This window comes from Gigantopelta aegis, chromosome 4 (genome assembly GCF_016097555.1).
Source record: "Gigantopelta aegis isolate Gae_Host chromosome 4, Gae_host_genome, whole genome shotgun sequence".
NCBI classification, from domain to species: Eukaryota; Metazoa; Mollusca; class Gastropoda; order Neomphalida; family Peltospiridae; genus Gigantopelta; species Gigantopelta aegis.
The window spans coordinates 5509083-5530526 of record NC_054702.1 but is presented as its reverse complement, the minus strand read 5'-3'; positions in this window follow the sequence as shown (position 1 = coordinate 5530526).

Here is a 21444-nt window from a genome sequence, read left to right as displayed (position 1 = left end):
TCCACGCAGTTGCAAGACATGGTTTTTCCTCTGCGGTATGTCAATATGTGTTTTCCATCATGGCCGAAGAAGATGCACGATCTGCTGCTGCTGTCGCTCATCATTATATGGCCTGAAGGCAGAGCCACCAGGTGCTGGAAAACAGCCGAGGTGTCCATGTACTGTCCAGCTAGAGACATCAGGTCTCGCCTCACGTTTCCAGACAGGTCCAGCAGGTGAACCACCAACGGCCGAACACTGACGCCAGCGACGGTGGTCTCATTGACAGCACAAAGGTTGTAATATTTGAGCTTTGTTACGATGCGTGCTACGACCTTGACATTTGGGGTAACTGAAAGGATGGGGCAAAACTTCGAATCCTGACTGTTGCATACCAACGTACAGGGGTTGAGTTTTGTTATACCTTCCGGTGTGGGCATGAGCGTTAGGAAGTCACTGCACATTGTTGGACCACATGCATAGAACGACTTCACTTTCAAATTTATGTAGTCAGTGACGACTGTCACTGTAGTTCCATTGATGGTGAGCACGGCAATACCAGAAATGACGGGCTTAAATGTGTCTCGTTCTCTGCAGTGGTGCGGTTTCTCGTACAAAAATGGAGTAAAATCAGGAGGATTAAAGTTCTATCTTCAGTGCATACCATAGCTATAGCCATAAGACAGTGCATATAGAAGAATGTTCTGCTGAATAGTTAGTGTAGCCTAAGAGTGGTAGAGGGTTTCCTTCCTCTATTTCTCTGCCATCGGGATGTCAACTGTTACCAAGCAACACGCATTTGAATGTTCCTCTTTTCAATATTGTATGCTAGGCCTATTTGTTTCTTCCTTGATACAGTGATGTCTGCACATATAAAGAATTCTTTGTCGTTACAACTGACTAGGAATTGTACGATTTGTGCCGTGCCAAACTACAAAAAAACATCTTTCTATCTGTACGTATGTATGTCTCACTGCGTACCTGTCGGTCTCCCTGTATGACGTGTCGCCGCTTCCCTGTCAGTCTGTATTTATCGCTGCGTCTCTGCCAGTCTGTCTGTACGTGAGTATGACTCATTGCTTCCCTGCCAGTCTGTCTGTACGTCTGTATGTCTCTCCGTTTCCCTGTCTGTCTGTATGTCTCGCCACTTCCCTGTCAGTCAATCTGTATGTATGTACGTCTCGCCGCTTCCCGGTTGGTCAGTCTTTACGTCTGTATGTCTGAACGTCTGTATGTCTCGCCGCTTCCCTGTCAGTCTGTCTGTATGTCTCGCAACTTCCATGTCAGTCAGTCTGTAATGCATGTTGTGACAAAATGTCATATTCTAAGCAAGAAAATATAAGTAAATTTTAATTTTAATAATGTAACAATATTTTCTTTGCCGAAAACCTTTTTAAACTGGTTACAAACTCAGAGTAGCCCTTTCAGGAAAGCGTTCTACCACTGAACCACATCCTGCCCATTTTATACCCCCCCCCCCCCCCCCCCCCCCCCCAATACTCACCGGCGTTTTCTCCACAGCTGCCAGGGTTCGGAGCCATCAGGCACGGATTCTAGTTGTATGAACTTCAGGTGGAAAGTACAAGTAGATTAACAAACGACATGTTAAAACTGTCTACGCTGCTTTAGAGCATAACATTTGGTGAAATTTAGAGAACGTGGTCTCGCCATCGAATTTGAAATTATCATTTTTCTATATTTGTTTTATCCTGCACGCATACAAAACGTATCTCCAACTAGCAGAGACGCGTTAATAAAAAAATAATCAAATATAGAGCTTAATAACATAAACTAATGTTTGTTTTCTAACAGGACATCACTAGAGCTCATTGAATACTTAATTAATCATCGGCTATTGGCTGTCAAACATTTAGTAATTATGACTCGTACTCATCAGAGGAAACCCGCTACAGTTTTCCTAAAAAATATTTAAAACGGGATTTAGATCCGTTGCTTGAATGCTCGCTTGAGGTGCTTGCGTCGCAGGATCGAATCACCTCGATAGATCCATTCAGCTGATTAGGCTTTTTCTCGTTCCAACCAGTGCACCACACTGGTCAACGGCCGTGGTATGTGCTTTCCTGTCTTTTGGAAAGTGCATATAAAAGATCCCTTGCTGCATTAGGAAAAATGTTGCGGGTTTCCTCTGTTGACTACCAAATGTTTGACATCCAATAGCTGATGATTACTTAATCAATGTGCTCTAGTGGTGTCGTTAAACAAAACAAAACAAACTTCTTCTTCTAAGCAAGATGGGGTAAATATCAATCGGACACATCCAGGAACGTAGCCAGCTGAAGTCATCTAAAGTGGGAGGAGTCAACTTTAAAGGGGGGGATACTTAATTAAGGCATACACACACTAATGTTTATTCACGCAAAATGTGTTACCCAAATGGTCAGTTCTGAGAGGCGTGTTTGTGTTACTTTTGTCGTATTGACAAAATGCATTTTGTAGACGGAAGCGACGTGATGGAAAGACACGGCTTCGCAGACGTCGTCGTACTTGAGTAGGCAGGCTCTAATGCAGGTTCGTGCTGATACGACGTCATCTGAAGGGAATTAAAACCTTTCGAAGACGTTCGCTTTCCTGCTTTACGCTCTTGGAATCTGACAGCTCGACAGTGTTAGCCACGCCCAAAAGAGAATATTACAACTAATAGACGTAAATATGGACATCCACATCTTAGTTGTTTTACTTATTCTTTCTATTGTATATACATTTTTTTTTTTTCGACCTTTGTTTCTTTCCTCTTCTTTTGTTTCCCCCTGTTAACAATTTTATAAATAACAAACGCAGTCGCGATGACAATGGATTCACAAATGTCCAACGATATAAACATCGCGTGAGTGATCCAGATCAAGCATATTAAATGTACGCTCTAGGGTTACTATTGGCGAATATTTAAAAAAATAAAATATGAAGGGCGGGTCATGTCTCACGATGGGAGAGGGCTTTATTTCAGTTTACCTTGCCTTTCATATTTTCGAATCCTAATGGTAGATCATTTGTGTTTTTAGTAGCCTATATCAAATTTAAAATCAAGGACATTGTCTTTGTCTTTGGGCTGTCTGTCAAGGACACCGTCCAGGGTTCGCGCCTTGGTTATATGGGCTGAGTGATATGGACGTTGGTGCTGTGGTCGCCAGTGAGCCATTAAAACTGGAATGGGAAATTATTACCTGTCATCCTTAGGAACAAATTGTATTTGTTCGTAATCTGCATGCATGTACGTAAACGTAATCCGTAATCCGTATGAGTTATTTTCTATGTAAATGGTTTGAGAAGATTCCATTTATGCGGTCCCCGTACATGTGTGCGTATTCGATCACTCTGGGCATTGTAGATTACATGTACGGATCACGGGAAATGGAATTTGCGCGTCAAGTCCGATGGCTGAAACAACTACACTACCCACCGATAGTAACCTACGCTGCTGTCGGTAATTTAACTCAATATTTTCTTATGCTCATAGAACGACAAACAATGGAATTGTTACAGCGCCAAGAGTAATGTATAATATGTATTAAACTACGAACAAACAGTCGTAGAATATCCAATAATTATGTACGTGTTTTACATGCATTATCAATATTCGGTCTAAGAAGGATTTCCATTCCAGAGGTTTAGAATTTTCTCGCTAAAGACTGATTCTCAATAAAGAGGTGCATATAAGGATCATGAAACGACCAAAAATAAATTTTTTGAAATCAATGAATATTATATTCCATATAATAGTTATATATGTCAGCTGTATAGTGGTATAATGGTTTCAAGTTAACTTTCGTGGTTTTGTCTCACTGCATGGAATTGTAGCAGCTCTTGATACTTAATTTTGCAGTACAGAAATGTACGTTATACATTACCCCCTTCCAATAAAATTGTACTGAAATATCACTAAGACACATATCGGAAAAACACTATCAGCATGATAGAAATATATATTGAATAGACCTATCAGGAATTAAACAAACACATCAAACTGATATCAACATTTATTTATTTGTATTGGCACCAACACAGTCACAGTAAACCACTGCCAAATAGGATTTTAACTTCAAACTGATCTGCTACAAGTTCACTCACTAAGTAGCATCTTGAAATGAAATAATAAATGCACATATTTTGTGATTTCAAAGACAAGCAAGAAAGAAAGCTCAATACCTAAACATGTTTGCTGATCGCCGCAGTACACAATTGCTATCCTTTTCATAATAGTAAATTGTTTCACGAACAAGCTAAAATCTAAGAAATACTATTTTAAGTGAAAAACACCAAGGAAACGAAGAATTATAGTTATCTTATTTTCTGATAACCTAAAACTTTAATAATGAGTGTCTATCTTCGACATAATAATTCCTTTAAACAGTGTAACGTACATTTCACATCTGCAAATATTTGTATTCGGCCACTAATTAAACTAATGAAAATAGTAGAAAAAAACATCTTTCGAGGTTTCAGATTATGCTGATAGATAAACTGAACAATAATTTTGGGTCACATCCAAACATTAATGGCATACTTTCTTAATGATTGGAATCGTAAGTTTCTTGACAAAGTTCAATTTTGTCAACCTCTTTCTGTGGAATTTTGAACATTCGCTTTGATTTTCCCGACGGTACTGGATCATGAATGATACACAAAACAGACTCCAGGCTAATCCAAATGACATCTGGACGTGGGGGCCATTGAAACATCTGCCTACTTTGTTTCATAAATGAAACTTCCACTGGCAAGTTACTCGCATCCTTCTCAACTTGCAGTATTTTGCTTGATGGAATATAATTGACCTTTCTTCTTTCTCTTTCTTTCTTCAGGTATTTCTCTCCCTCGTTTGCCTTTTTGCGTTCTCTATATGCATGTTGAATCTCAGCTCGAGTTTTTGCCATAGTTTCTATAAATGGAGACTGAAAAATTAAAAATAAAATTACGTTACCAAAGGTTTCATAAAGAGTTGATAGATGCAAGAAATTAATTATAAAATATATGTGTAAATATTGCAAAATATATAGTTTTGTCAAATCAGGTTAACCGTTAAATGACACGTACTTTAACTTTAATGGAAGAGGTAGTTCTAATTAATGTCACTCTATTTATCCTAGTTATATGAAACCGATGTAGTATATTTTAAATTAACGTAAACCTGCTTTAACTTAAAAATAATTACATCTAACATTTATAATTTGATTGTAAATGTAATAAAATATGATGGCCTAAACATTCAAGAAGTTTAACTTACGGCAAGAACATTAATTAAACAATACAAACTGGTGCCTGATAGTTGAAATGTTCGTTACCAATTGTAACGTACATTTCAATTATTTTAGTCCACTGTGGAGGAAAAGTAATAAAAAGTAGCAAAATACGCACCAGCTGATTGATTACATAAAATATCTAATTTTATTTTTAAAGCAGAAACAGTTTTGTTCATACTTGACTATAAGCAAAAATTGTTCTGAATAAAATACCAACTCACAGCTTGACTTTTACACTCTGTGCAAATATTCCCATCCACGTGTTTCAGTCTCTGAGATCGTAGATTACAAAGTGGAATCCCCTTGCAAATCACTTGGCAGTAGGGGCCTACTAATAATCAAGCATTCTTCTTATTTCATGAGAAACGTACATTTCATATAACGTACATTTCAATAACGAACATGTCATACGCGCACAAATCAATATCTATAAACATACTGTTATAAAAGGCATATTTGCTAACATGCAGTATTTGAGTGGAATATACAACTAAATTATGGAATAACAAGGTATAACTTCCGGTGACGATAATTATTGTATAAACAGCGGTAACATACATTTCAAGAATTTGTATACGCTGCCCAAACTAAATAATTGTCGTGCTGTTTATTTTCAGCATTAAATTGAAGGTGATGTCTTTCCTTATAAAAGTGATTGTGCAATAGAAATAAATAATTTCGAATATACATCAGTGTCAGAACTCACTTAGAAAATGCGATATTAACAAATATAAAATGTGTAACGTACATTTCACATTTACTTGAGACAACATCGTTTGACCCTGGGATAGTAATTCAGTTCCCTCACTTAATTACAATTTCATAAAAAGTCTACAGAATATTAACAAACTTTGCGATAATAACAAATATTTGAACCCAGTAGTGTTTTTCCATTGGTAGTATACATTTGTTATAAAATATATTCAAGTGAGACAGTAACGAACATTTCCAATTTGAAATGTTATGTCGCCGAACCATAAAAAATAACTGAGATTCCAGTCCACATATTATGTTACAAAGGTAATACATGGGTATGTTTCGGACTAGAAACTCACTTGGTTTCCCAGAGTAATTGACGACAGTATTTTATGGTGCCGCACGTAAAATACTGAAATGAACATCCTTATTGAGAATCAGTGTAAAATACACAACCCTCGTACGTATGTAAACACGCGTGCGCATGAGCGCGCATAACGTTATGCAGACAAACAGAGAGGAAACCCGCTGCAGTTACACAAGCTATTCCTGCCAATGAATTAGCAAGCTTACAGGCTTTTTATATGAACCTTTTCACAGACAGGTCAGTACATACCACATCCTTTGATGTAGCAATCGTTGCACATAAGATGGAACGGGAAAAAACCCGAGTCCTCAGATTCTACAACCCATCGTATCTCATGCGATCGCTCTACCACTGAGCTACACCCCCAAATCCTGACTACAGAGTGCAGGTTGATTTATAAACTCGTCGCGTGTAATCAACATTCTCATTTAAGGGCAGAGTAGCAGAAACGGATCTTTTATATACACTTTCTCAAACAGGGGACGGGACGCAGCCCAATGGTAAAGCGCTTGTCTTGTGCGTGGTCGGTCTAGTGTTGCATCCCTCCGGTGGGCCCAGTGGGCTATTTCTCGTTCCAGCCAGTGCATCACGACTGGTATATTAAAGGCCGTGGTATGTGCTATCATGTCTTTGTGATGGTGCATATACAAGATCCATTGCTACTAATGGGAAAATGTAGTGGGTTTCCTGTCTAAGACTGTATGTTAAATTTACCAAATGTTCGACATCCTCAGTGGTGTCGTGGTTAAGCCATCGGACACAAGGCTGGTAGGTACTGGGTTTGCAGTTCGGTACCGGTTCCCACCCAGAGCGAGTTTTAACGACTCAATGAATAGGTGTAAGACCACTACACACTCGTCTTTCTCACTAATCAGCAACCACTAACAACTAACCCACTGTCATGGACAGACAATCCAGATAGCTGAGGTGTGTGCCCAAGACAGCGAAAGAAAGAAAGAAATGCTTTGTTTAACGACGCACTCAACACATTTTATTTACGGTTATATGGCGTCAGACATATGGTTAAGAACCACACAGATTTTGAGAGGAAACCCGCTGTAGCCACTACATGGGCTACTCTTTCCGATTAGCAGCAAGGGATCGTTTATTTGCGCTTCCCACAGGCAGGATAGCACAAACCATGGCCTTTGTTGAACCAGTTATGGATCATTGGTCGGTGCAAGTGGTTTACACCTACCCATAGAACTTTGCGGAGCACTCACTCAGGGTTTGGAGTCGATATCTGGATTAAAAATCCCATGCCTCGACTGGGATCCGAACCCAGTACCTACCAGCCTGTAGACCGATGGCCTAACCACGACGCCACCGACGCCCAAGACAGCGTGCCTGAACCTTAATTGGATATAAGAACGAAAACAAGTTGAAATGAAATGACATGCAATAGCCGATGGTTAATAAATCAATGTGCTCTAGTGGTGTTGTTAAACAAAACAAGCTTTAACTTTCCCAGACAGGATAGCACAGATCACGTCCTTTGATATATCAACCGTGGGGCAGTGGCCGAGATGGAAATAAAAAAACCCAACTCCATCAGAGAATGGGTACACAGAGGAGGTTAGATCCTTTGAGGCAAGCACCCCATGCGAGCGCTCTACCGACTGGGCTAGTTTCCGACCATAGGTAATGAAAGTGCTAACACATCGAGACATTGTTTACTTAGTGGCCGTTACTTGTCAACCATGAGAACCACAGAACGGCTACTTATCATGCCTCTCCTTAAATTAACTATACAGGATCTTGCAAATAACACAGGCACATTATATTTACCTTGCCAGTAGACAGGAGAGTACAAACCACAGCCTTCGACAGATCAGTAACGGAACGGACGTAAACCAAGTGTGTGGGGGGGGGGGGGGGGGGGGGGGGGGGACCCGTGTATCTTTCAGACTGTAATGAGTCACTGGGAAAGAGGAGGACTCGATCCTACAACTTTTTGCACTTGAGGCGTATAGTTTACTACTGAAATATTGAGAACCTGGCAGGAGTCCATCCTACCATATTTTGGTCTTTGGCAAATGCTAATGAGCCAGATACCTTTCTTTAGAATACTTCGCAGTCGCCACTGACTTCTCACCAACCCACCCTCCTATATTATCACCTTTGTTCGTTCCTTCCTCACATTGTTGTTCAGTATTTGAGTAAATGCGGTCGTCGACCTTTTCTATACGCTTAAGTGATGTTTAAATAAATAAATATGTTGTGTGCCAGCGGGAAAAGCTGGATACTCAAAACTGTTTACAACGAAAGTCTCGATTAATTATTAATTTGATAGTAAATTAGTAAAAGTATCTAAGTATCCCATATAAATGAAAACTCGGTTAACAATGTAATTGGGAAATGGTTCAAAACTGTTAAAAACTTTAAAATGTGTTTTGTTTAAGAACACCACTACAGCTCATTGATTTTATTAATCGTCGGGTATGGGATGTCAACCGTTTGATGATTTTGACATATAGTCTGAGAGAGGAAACCCGCTTCATTTTTACATTAGTGGTACGTGATCGTTTATGCGCGCACACCATGGCCTTTGATATACCAGTTGTGGTCACTGGCTAAAACGAGAACTTGCTCAATGGGCCAACCGACGGGAATCGATCCTAGACCGTCCGCCCAGCAGACGAGCGCTTTACTATTGAGCTATTCAGTGCCAACGTAGGTGGAAGAACAAACACCTGAGTAGACAAAGGACACATTAAACTGTATGTATATATGCCACTACAGAAATCACCATTAAAGAGACATTCCCGAGTTGCTGCAATTTTAAAGATGTTATCCACTAACGAACACATTTCATAACATAGCAAATATATTTTTCTGCATACGATATTAGTGGCTGTATATCAAACGTGTTTCTGATCGTTCTAATATTTATACTAGGTTAAATTTAATTTTATTTCCTAAAATGTTTTGTTTTTCGTACGTACGAAATTATTTGCAGACAAATCAAATTTGGGTTTCTTACAAATATTAAGACGACCAGAAACACATTGGATATACATACACTGATATTCTAAACAGGAAACTATATTTAATATGTAAGTTTAATCGTAGAAATATTTTATTAGTCGGAAACATCTTACAATGCAGCAAAGTCAGGAATGTCCCTATAAGATCCACTGCTTTTTTTCTGGAAAAGTAAAGTAAAGTTTGTTTTATTTAACGACGCCGCTAGAGCACTTTTCTGGACAAAAATCCGATTTCCGGGGATTATATTTGACAGAAAGCTATCTTTTGCCCCATATAGAATATGTTAAAATGAAGGGTTTAAAAGGTCCCGGTATTTTAAAAGTTATTGGCAATACACAATGAGGGTCAACCCGAAAGGCAGGCCCATAGGAACGTTATCTGGTGTCAGAGTCGGGGGGTGGGGGGTGGGTGGGGGGGGGGGGGGGGGGAGGGGGCATATTTTTTTCTAGTGGAGGTAGCACAAATCACATTTGTATTTATTTATATACAGCAAGACGTACATTAGTGTCCTTATGTTGATTGGGGGGGGGGGGGGGCTGAAAGGTTATACTCCACAGTTTGGATCGCTTTTGAGATCAAGGGGCCGGACGTAACCCAGTGGAAAAGCGCTAGCCTGATGCGCGGTCGGTCTAGGATCGATCCTCATCAGTGGAGCCATTGGGCTATTTCTCGTTCCAGCCAGTACACCACGACTGGTATAACAAAGGCCGTGGTATGTGCTGTCCTGTCTGTGGGAAAGTGCATATAAAAGATCCTTTTCTGCATTAGGAAAAAATGTAGCGGATTTCCTCTAATGACTACGTGTCGGAATTACGAAATGTTTGACATCCAATAGCCGATGATTAATTCATCAATGTGCTCCAGTGGTGTCGTTAAACAAACAAACTTTAGAGATCAAATTTTGACAATGGCCGCAGTGACATTGTATATTAGTCAGAATACAAGACTTACTGCATATACAATCAGGAACGTATACTTTGTTTTCTTGCTTGTACCTTGATCTGCATCAAGGACGTATGCTTTGTAGTTTTGCTTGTACCTTGATCTAGACCACGGACGTATGCTCTGTCTTCTTGTACCTTGATCTAGACCAGGAACGTATGATTTGTCTTCGTGCTTGTACCTTGATCTAGACCAGGGACGTATGCTCTGTCTTCTTGTACCTTGATCTAGACCAGGAACGTATGCTTTGTCTTCTTGTACCTTGATCTAGACCAGGAACGTATGCTCTGTCTTCTTGTACCGTGATCTAGACCAGGAACGTATGCTCTGTCTTCTTGTACCGTGATCTAGACCAGGAACGTATGCTTTGTCTTCCTGCTTGTACCTTGATCTAGACCAGGGACGTATGCTTTGTCTTCTTGTACCTGGCTCTAGACCAGGGACGTATGCTTTGTCTTCTTGTACCTGGATCTAGACCAGGGACGTATGCTTTGTCTTCTTGTACCTTGGTCTAGACCAGGGACGCATGTTTTGTCTTCGTGCTTGTATCTTGATCTAGACCAGGGACGTATGCTTTATCTTCTTGCTTGAGTCTTGGTCTAGACCAGGGACGTATGCTTTATCTTCTTGCTTGTACTTTGATCTAGACCAGGGATATATGCTTTCTCTTCTTGCTTGTGCCTTGGTCTAGACCAGGGACGTATGCTTTGTCTTCTTGTTTGTACCTTGATCTAGACCAGGGACGTATGCTTTGTCTTCGTGCTTGTATCTTGATCTAGACCAGGGACGTATGCTTTTTTCTTCGTGCTTGTACCTTGATCTAGACCAGGGACGTGTGCATTCTCTACTTCTACCTTGGTCTAGACCAGGGACGTATGTTTTCTCTTCTTCTATCTTGGTCTAGACCAGGGACGTATGCTTTGTCTTTTTGTACCTTGATCTAGACCAGAGACGTATGCTTTCTCTTCTTGTACCTGGATCTAGACCAGGGACATAAGCTTTGTCTTCTCGTACCTTGGTCTAGACCAGGGACGTATGCTTTGTTTTCTTGTAACTGAGTCTAGACCAGGGACGTATGCTTTCTCTTCTTGTACCTCGATCTAGACCAGGGACGTACGCTTTGTCTTCTTGTACCTGGGTCTAGACCAGGGACGTATGCTTTGTCTTCTTGTACTTGGGTCTAGACCAGGGACGTATGTTTTGTCTTCTTGCTTGTGCCTTGGTCTAGACCAGGGACGCATGTTTTGTCTGCTTTTACCTTGATCTAGACCAGGGACGTATGCTTTGTCTTCGTGCTTGTACCTTGGTCTAGACCAGGGACATATGCTTTGTATTCGTGCTTGTACTTTGGTCTAGACCAGGGACGTATGCTTTGTCTTCGTGCTTGTACCTTGGTCTAGACCAGGGAGGTATGATTTGTCTTCTTGTTTATACCTTGATCTAGACCAGGGACGTACGCTTTGTCTTCGTGCTAGTATCTTGATCTAGACCAGGGACGTATGCTTTATCTTCTTGCTTGAGTCTTGGTCTAGACCAGGGACGTATGCTTTGTCTTCTTGCTTGTACTTTGATCTAGACCAGGGAGGTATGCTTTCTCTTCTTGCTTGTGCCTTGGTCTAGACCAGGAACGTATGCTTTGCATTCTTGTTTGTACCTTGATCTAGACCAGGGACGTATGATCTAGACCAGGGACGTATGCGTTTTGCTTCGTGCTTGTACCTTGATCTAGACCAGGGACGTATGATTTGTCTTCTTGTACCTTGGTCTAGACCAGGGACGTGTGTTTTGCCTTCTTGCTTGTGCCTTGATCTAGACCAGGGACGTATGTTTTCTCTTCTTCTATGTTGGTCTAGACCAGGGACGTATGCTTTGTCTTTTTGTACCTTAATCTAGACCAGAGACGTATGCTTTCTCTTCTTTTACCTGGGTCTAGACCAGAGACGTATGCTTTGTCTTCTTGTACCTGGATCTAGACCAGGGACATATGCTTTGTCTTCTTGTACCTTGGTCTAGACCAGGGACGTATGCTTTGTCTTCTTGTACTTGAGTCTAGACCAGGGACGTATGTTTTGTCTTCTTGCTTGTGCCATTGTCTAGACCAGGGACGCATGTTTTGTCTTCTTGTGTTTACCTTGATCTAGACCAGGGACGTATGCTTTGTCTTCGTGCTTATACCTTGGTCTAGACCAGGGACATATGCTTTGTATTCGTGCTTGTACTTTGGTCTAGACCAGGGACGTATGCTTTGTCTTCGTGCTTGTACCTTGGTCTAGACCAGGGAGGTATGATTTGTCTTCTTGTTTGTACCTTGATCTAGACCAGGGATGTATGCTTTGGCTTCATGCGTGCACCTTGGTCTAGACCAGGGATGTATGCTTTGTCTTCTTGTACCTTGGACTAGGCAGGGACATATGCTTTGTCTTCTTGCTTGTGTATTGGTCCAGACCAGGGACGTATGCTTTGTCTTCATGCTTGTACCTTGGTCTAGACCAGGGACGTATGCTTTGTCTTCGTGCTTGTACCTTGATCTAGACCAGGGACATATGCTTTGTTTTCGTGCTTGTACCTTGGTCTAGACCAGGAACGTATGCTTTGTCTTCTTGCTTGCACCTTGATCTAGACCAGGGAAGTACGCTTTGTCTTTTTGTACCTTGGTCTAGACCAGGGACGTGTGTTTTGTCTTCTTGCTTGTGCCTTGATCTAGACCAGGGACGTGTGTTTTCTCTTCTTCTATTTTGGTCTAGACCAGGGACGTATGCTTTGTCTTTTTGTACCTTGATCTAGACCAGAGACGTATGCTTTCTCTTCTTTTACCTGGGTCTAGACCAGAGACGTATGCTTTGTCTTCTTGTACCTGGATCTAGACCAGGGACATATGCTTTGTTTTCTTGTACCTCGATCTAGACCAGGGACGTATGCTTTGTCTTCTTGTACCTTGGTCTAGACCAGGGACGTATGCTTTGTCTTCTTGTACTTGAGTCTAGACCAGGGACGTATGTTTTGTCTTCTTGCTTGTGCCTTTGTCTAGACCAGGGACGCATGTTTTGTCTTCTTGTGTTTACCTTGATCTAGACCAGGGACGTATGCTTTGTCTCCGTGCTTGTACCTTGGTCTAGACCAGGGACATATGCTTTGTATTCGTGCTTGTACTTTGGTCTAGACCAGGGACGTATGCTTTGTCTTCGTGCTTGTACCTTGGTCTAGACCAGGGAGGCATGATTTGTCTTCTTGTTTGTACCTTGATCTAGACCAGGGATGTATGCTTTGGCTTCATGCGTGTACCTTGGTCTAGACCAGGGACGTATGCTTTGTCTTCTTGTACCTTGGTCTAGGCAGGGACATATGCTTTGTCTTCTTGCTTGTGTATTGGTCCAGACCAGGGACGTATGCTTTGTCTTCATGCTTGTACCTTGGTCTAGACCAGGGACGTATGCTTTGTCTTCGTGCTTGTACCTTGATCTAGACCAGGGACATATGCTTTGTCTTCGTGCTTGTACCTTGGTCTATACCAGGAACGTATGCTTTGTCTTCTTGCTTGCACCTTGATCTAGACCAGGGACGTATGCTTTGTCTTCTTGTACCTTGGTCTAGACCAGGGACGTATGATTTCTCTTACTGTACCTGGATCTAGACCAGAGACGTATGCTTTGTCTTCTTGTACCTGGGTCTAGACCAGGGACGTATGCTTTGTCTTCTTGTACCTTGGTCTAGACCAGGGACGTATGCTTTGTCTTTTTGTACTTTGCTCTAGACCAGAGACGTATGCTTTCTCTTCTTGTACCTGGGTCTAGACCAGATACCTATGCTTTGTCTTCTTGTACCTGGATCTAGACCAGGGACGTATGCTTTGTCTTCGTGCTTGTACCTTGATCTAGATCAGGGACGTATGCTCTGTCTTCTTGTACATTGATCTAGACCAGGAACGTATGGTTTGTCTTCGTGCTTGTACCTTGATCTAGACCAGGGATGTATGCTTTGTCTTCTTGTGCCTGGATCTAGACAAGGGACGTATGCTTGGTCTTCTTGCACCTTGATCTAGACCAGCGACGTATGCTTTGTCTTCGTGCTTGTACCTTGGTCTAGACCAGGGACATATGCTTTGTATTCGTGCTTGTACTTTGGTCTAGACCAGGGACGTATGCTTTGTCTTCGTACTTGTACCTTGGTCTAGACCAGGGAGGTATGATTTGTCTTCTTGTTTGTACCTTGTTCTAGACCAGGGATGTATGCTTTGGCTTCATGTGTGTACCTTGGTCTAGACCAGGGACGTATGCTTTGTCTTCTTGTACCTTGGTCTAGGCAGGGACATATGCTTTGTCTTCTTGCTTGTGTATTGGTCCAGACCAGGGACGTATGCTTTGTCTTCATGCTTGTACCTTGGTTTAGACCAGGGACGTATGCTTTGTCTTCGTGCTTGTACCTTGATCTAGACCAGGGACATATGCTTTGTCTTCGTGCTTGTACCTTGATCTAGACCAGGGACGTATGTTTTCTCTTCTTCTATCTTGGTCAAGACCAGGGACGTATGCTTTGTCTTTTTGTACCTTGATCTAGACCAGAGACGTATACTTTCTCTTCTTTTACCTGGGTCTAGACCAGAGACGTGTGTTTTGTCTTCTTGCTTGTGCCTTGATCTAGACCAGGGACGTATGTTTTCTCTTCTTCTATCTTGGTCAAGACCAGGGACGTATGCTTTGTCTTTTTGTACCTTGATCTAGACCAGAGACGTATGCTTTCTCTTCTTTTACCTGGGTCTTGACCAGAGACGTATGCTTTGTCTTCTTGTACCTGGATCTAGACCAGGGACATATGCTTTGTTTTCTTGTACCTTGGTCTAGACCAGGGACGTATGCTTTGTTTTCTTGTAACTGAGTCTGGACCAGGGACGTATGCTTTCTCTTCTTGTACCTCGATCTAGACCAGGGACGTATGCTTTCTCTTCTTGTACCTTGGTCTAGACCAGGGACGTATGCTTTGTCTTCTTGTACTTGAGTCTAGACCAGGTACGTATGTTTTGTCTTCTTGCTTGTGCCTTTGTCTAGACCAGGGACGCATGTTTTGTCTTCTTGTGTTTACCTTGATCTAGACCAGGGACGTATGCTTTATCTTCGTGCTTGTACCTTTGTCTAGACCAGGGACATATGCTTTGTATTCGTGCTTGTACTTTGGTCTAGACCAGGGACGTATGCTTTGTCTTCGTGCTTGTACCTTGGTCTAGACCAGGGAGGTATGATTTGTCTTCTTGTTTGTACCTTGATCTAGACCAGGGATGTATGCTTTGGCTTCATGCGTGTACCTTGGTCTAGACCAGGGACGTATGCTTTGTCTTCTTGTACCTTGGTCTAGGCAGGGACATATGCTTTGTCTTCTTGCTTGTGTATTGGTCCAGACCAGGGACGTATGCTTTGTCTTCGTGCTTGTACCTTGATCTAGACCAGGGACATATGTTTTGTCTTCGTGCTTGTACCTTGGTCTAGACCAGGAACGTATGCTTTGTCTTCTTGCTTGCACCTTGATCTAGACCAGGGACGTATGATTTGTCTTACTGTACCTGGATCTAGAGCAGAGACGTATGCTTTGTCTTCTTGTACCTGGGTCTAGACCAGGGACGTATGCTTTGTCTTCTTGTACCTTGGTCTAGACCAGGGACGTATGCTTTGTCTTTTTGTACTTTGCTCTAGACCAGAGACGTATGCTTTCTCTTCTTGTACCTGGGTCTAGACCAGAGACCTATGCTTTGTCTTCTTGTACCTGGATCTAGACCAGGGACGTATGCTTTGTCTTAGTGCTTGTACCTTGATCTAGATCAGGGACGTATGCTCTGTCTTCTTGTACCTTGATCTAGACCAGGGACGTATGATTTGTCTTCGTGTTTGTACCTTGATCTAGACCAGGGACGTATGCTTTGTCTTCGTGCTTGTACCTTGATCTAGATCATGGACGTATGCTCTGTCCTCTTGTACATTGATCTAGACCAGGAACGTATGGTTTGTCTTCGTGCTTGTACCTTGATCTAGACCAGGGATGTATGCTTTGTCTTCTTGTGCCTGGATCTAGACAAGGGACATATGCTTGGTCTTCTTGCACCTTGGTCTAGACCAGGGACGTATGCTTTGTCTTCTTGCTTGTACTTTGATCTAGACCAGGGAGGTATGCTTTCTCTTCTTGCTTGTGCCTTGGTCTAGACCAGGAACGTATGCTTTGCATGCTTGTTTGTACCTTGATCTAGACCAGGGACGTATGCTTTGTCTTCGTGCTTGTATCTTGATCTAGACCAGGGACGTATGCTTTTTGCTTCGTGCTTGTACCTTGATCTAGACCAGGAACGTATGCTTTGTCTTCTTGCTTGCACCTTGATCTAGACCAGGGACGTATGCTTTGTCTTCGTGCTTGTATCTTGATCTAGACCAGGGACGTATGCTTTGTCTTCGTGCTTGTACCTTGGTCTAGACCAGGAACGTATGCTTTGTCTTCTTGCTTGCACCTTGATCTAGACCAGGGACGTATGCTTTGTCTTCTTGTACCTTGGTCTAGACCAGGGACGTATGATTTGTCTTACTGTACCTGGATCTAAACCAGAGACGTATGCTTTGTCTTTTTGTACCTGGGTCTAGACCAGGGACGTATGCTTTGTCTTCTTGTACCTTGGTCTAGACCAGGGACGTATGCTTTGTCTTTTTGTACTTTGCTCTAGACCAGAGACGTATGCTTTCTCTTCTTGTATCTGGGTCTAAACCAGAGACCTATGCTTTGTCTTCTTGTACCTGGATCTAGACCAGGGACGTATGCTTTGTCTTCGTGCTTGTACCTTGATCTAGATCAGGGACGTATGCTCTGTCTTCTTGTACCTTGATCTAGACCAGGGACGTATGATTTGTCTTCGTGCTTGTACCTTGATCTAGACCAGGGACGTATGCTTTGTCTTCGTGCTTGTACCTTGATCTAGATCAGGGACGTATGCTCTGTCTTCTTGTACCTTGATCTAGACCAGGGACGTATGATTTGTCTTCGTGCTTGTACCTTGATCTAGACCAGGGACGTATGCTTTGTCTTCGTGCTTGTACCTTGATCTAGATCAGGGACGTATGCTCTGTCTTCTTGTACATTGATCTAGACCAGGAACGTATGGTTTGTCTTCGTGCTTGTACCTTGATCTAGACCAGGGATGTATGCTTTGTCTTCTTGTGCCTGGATCTAGACAAGGGACGTATGCTTTGTCTTCTTGCACCTTGGTCTAGACCAGGGACGTATGCTTTGTCTTCTTGCTTGTACCTTGATCTAGACCAGGGGCGTATGCTTTGTCTTCTTGCTTGTACCTTGTTCTAGACCAGGGACGTATGCTTTGTCTTCTTGATTGTACCTTGGTCTAGACGTGCCAAACTTTCTTTGCAGCAAACTATCAAGGTGAAATTATTTCCAAACATCCTGCACATAATGCGCGCCGGTGTGTCATAACAAAATTATATATTAAGCTGTTTGATGCGAGGTCGAATGCCATCCGAGAATTTGGTCTCTCGTTAAGCAATGTTTATCCGTCTCCATCACTGATTTAACCGACGTTTAGAAAACAAGTTCATATTCGGTTTTGCCGCCTTAGTGTATCAAACATCCAAAATTGGATTCGATCGTGTACATCTCGAAAACGATAGCACATACACAGTTATTTATAAACGTTTCCTGGAAATCAATGCAGATAGCATGATTACATTCCTGTTTATACAGACGAAGTATGTGGCTTCTGCTGCACTATTTTCATCAGGCACAATAATGTCAATAAGATTGCCCAATTCAGCAGGTATATTTTTGTTGAAATTTGGCAATCATTAAACAAACAACACAATGGCCTTCTATAATTAAAGATATGTATTTCGTTGTGTTACTGCGATCTTGACATACCTGACCTCGATAACATCGATTCTGTGTTTGGACATCAGAGATTATGTTGATAATCGATAATATATTAAAAGTGGGCATCGTAGGTTCTTCCCATATATATATATACACATTTGTTTTACACACAATTATTTATGCTTCGCACCTCTACTTTTTTTCTCCAATCTGGCCACCCGTCCTCCATTTCTGGACCCTACGCGAGATTACTTGGATGGCAAGAAAACAGAACTTTTTAAAACCGATCTGGCAAACCCCACATTGCCGGGTCCTTCCCCAGAATACACGATCTGTGATGTATCTATTTTTAACATAACTAAATGACTAGTTATTGATAAACATTAACTGATACATAAATAGAAAATCTGGTTGACAACGTGTGACCGGGGCTTGAGGCCGGGGATTCCTACGATTAAGTACGGGTAAGTATGGGTTAAGTACGGTTTATTACGGATTAGAACGGATTATCACGTCCTTCTACGGATCATTAAGGATGTACTACGGTTGTTCGATCCGTGATGAATTTTTGGACATATTAAAAAATTTCACTGACATACAAGTACTACTACGATTGATTAGAAAATTAATACGGACAGCTACAGACCTCTACGGACCACAACGGATTGTCACGAATGATGCTGGATCGTATCCGTGGCTAACCCGGCGTCCTGATCCTTGACAGTGTGACCGGAGCTTAACGATTTACCGTCATAGTCACAAATAATTTATAAGACAGCACCGAAATCAATGTGTACTTAAACGTTTACACGCCCCACTCTTATTTGCAGGAAAAAACACAAAACTAGGTGAATGTTTCCGTTATTTTTAGTCATATACATGCAGTGTGTATTTATTTGGTATGTCTGAAGTTAAGACACCTCCACCCTCCATATGTATACAAATAAAATGATTTTACCGTATCCCTGTTTAAGTGGCAGAGAAAATATAGAATTTTTGGCTGTCAGACAAAAGTATTTTTTGTTTGTTTGGTCTTTAAAATTGGTAATTTTCGTGCACTTGTACCTGTAGTTTTCCCGATATGAAAACACTAACTAACTTCATAATGTTGAATACATTGCTTATTGTATTGCTTATTTTATGTGCTTTTCCATTTGTAATGACCATTATCACGTTTTCCATTGGAAGTCTTTATATTAAATATGTACATGATCTTTTTGTATAAAATTATTGAAAAAGATCATACTGGATTTATTAAAGGCAGATACATACAAGGAAATATAAGACTAATTGTTTTTGTTTTTTTGGCCTATTACTATTGGTAGATTTTGAAAAGGCCTTTGATGCAGTTTCTTGGCTATTTATTGAACAAATTTTAGATATTTATTTTATTTTAAAATATCAACAAAACAGTGGATTAAAACTCTTATAAGAATTCAGTCCAGAATAATTTAAAATGGATTTCTATGAGAAAGTTTTAAAATTGAAAGAGGCTGTAGACAAGGGTACCCTCTCTCTCCTTACATTTTTATCATCTGTGCTTAAATTCTAGCAATATTAATAAGAAATTCGAAAGGTATTAAAGGCATAAATAGAAGAGGCAGACTATGTAATATCCCAGTTCACAGATGATACGACATTCATTTTAGATGGTTCTCCCGCATCTCAGAACACTACATTGTATACTTTATACCGGTCTCGGTGGCGTCGTGGTTAGCCCATCGGTCTACAGGCTGGTAGGTACTGGGTTCGGATCCCTGTCGAGGCATGGGATTTTTAATCCAGAGACCGACTCCAAACCCTGAGTGAGTGCTCCGCAAGGCTCAATGGGTAGGTGTAAACCACTTGCACCGACCAGTGATCCATATCAGGTTCAACAAAGGCCAAGGTTTGTGCTACCCTGCCTGGGGAAAGCACAAATAAAAGATCCCTTGCTGCTAATCGGAAAGAGTAGCCCATGAAGTGAAGACAGCGGGTTTACTCTCAAAATCTGTGTGGTCCTTAACCATATGTTTGACGCCATATAACCGTAAATAAAATGTGTTGAGTGTGTCGTTAAATAAAGCATTTCTTTCTTTCTTTGTATACTTTATATCAGTATGCCAACATGTCTGGCTTAAGAATAAATTATTCAAAGACAAAAAAAAATGTGCATAATACCCACGTTACTGTTGCATTTATTGACTTATAGGTCGACAGTCCTATTTTATCTCTGACAAAAACTGGTGGTCTTACAAGATCGGTGTCTTAAATAAATACATCGAGTTAAAATAAAACTTCAGAAAATCGTGTATATACACACGATTTTCTCAATTATTATCGTAAGTAGTTTATTTAAGACACATACTAGTATCATACAAATCCATAAGTTTTTGTAGAAACATTTATATATTAAATGGTTAATGATATAACTATATTACAAGTTTTTTGGGGGTTTTGTTTGTTTGTTTGTTTGTGTTTGTGTTTGTTTTTGTTTTTGCTTTGTTTAACGACACTATTGGATAATACTGATTAATTAATCGTCGGCTATTGGATGTCAAACATTTGGTAATTCGGACTCGTAGTCATCAGAGGAAACCCGCTACATTTTATCTAATGCTGCAAGGGATTTTTATATGCACTTTCCCACAGACAGGCAAGCACATACAACGGCCTTTGACCAGCTGTGGTGCATTGTTTGGAACGACAAAACCCCCAGTCATTTGAATAGATCCACTGAGGTGGTTCGATCCTGTGACACAAGCACCTCAGACGAGCACTCAACCGACTGAGTTAAATCCCGCCCCAATTATATTATAAATGAACTGCATTCGTTTAAATGATAATTTGGAAAGAAAATATTTTCAAGATGTTATTAAATACCAAAATTTACTATTAAACAAACTTTTCAGTTGAACTAAATGTTATTTTAATTTTTATAAATATAATGGTGGTGACACAGCTATATTATTTAATAATATTTTAGAAATTTGCTGGTATTATATATGTATATATTAAATGGATAATGATAAATTATTAATTAACTGCATTCGTATAAATTATAATTGGAAAGAAAATAGTTTCAGTATGTATAACACAAGAATGGTTCATTTACATTTTACTTAATATCAAGAACAAACTATTATACAAAATTTGAGTTAAACTTAACGTTATTTTAGGTTGTATAAATCTAATGCTAATTTTGAATTATTCGGTATGAAATTAGATTTTGAGATAAATAAATATAGTAGAGATTGGAAAACCCCCCACCTAAATTCCATAAAGAATTTGGTCCACTGGAACCTTAACACCATTAGGTAAAATATAATATTAAGAAGCCTGATTAAACTAAAATGAAAACAAATTTAATCATTTCTAATTCACCTAGTG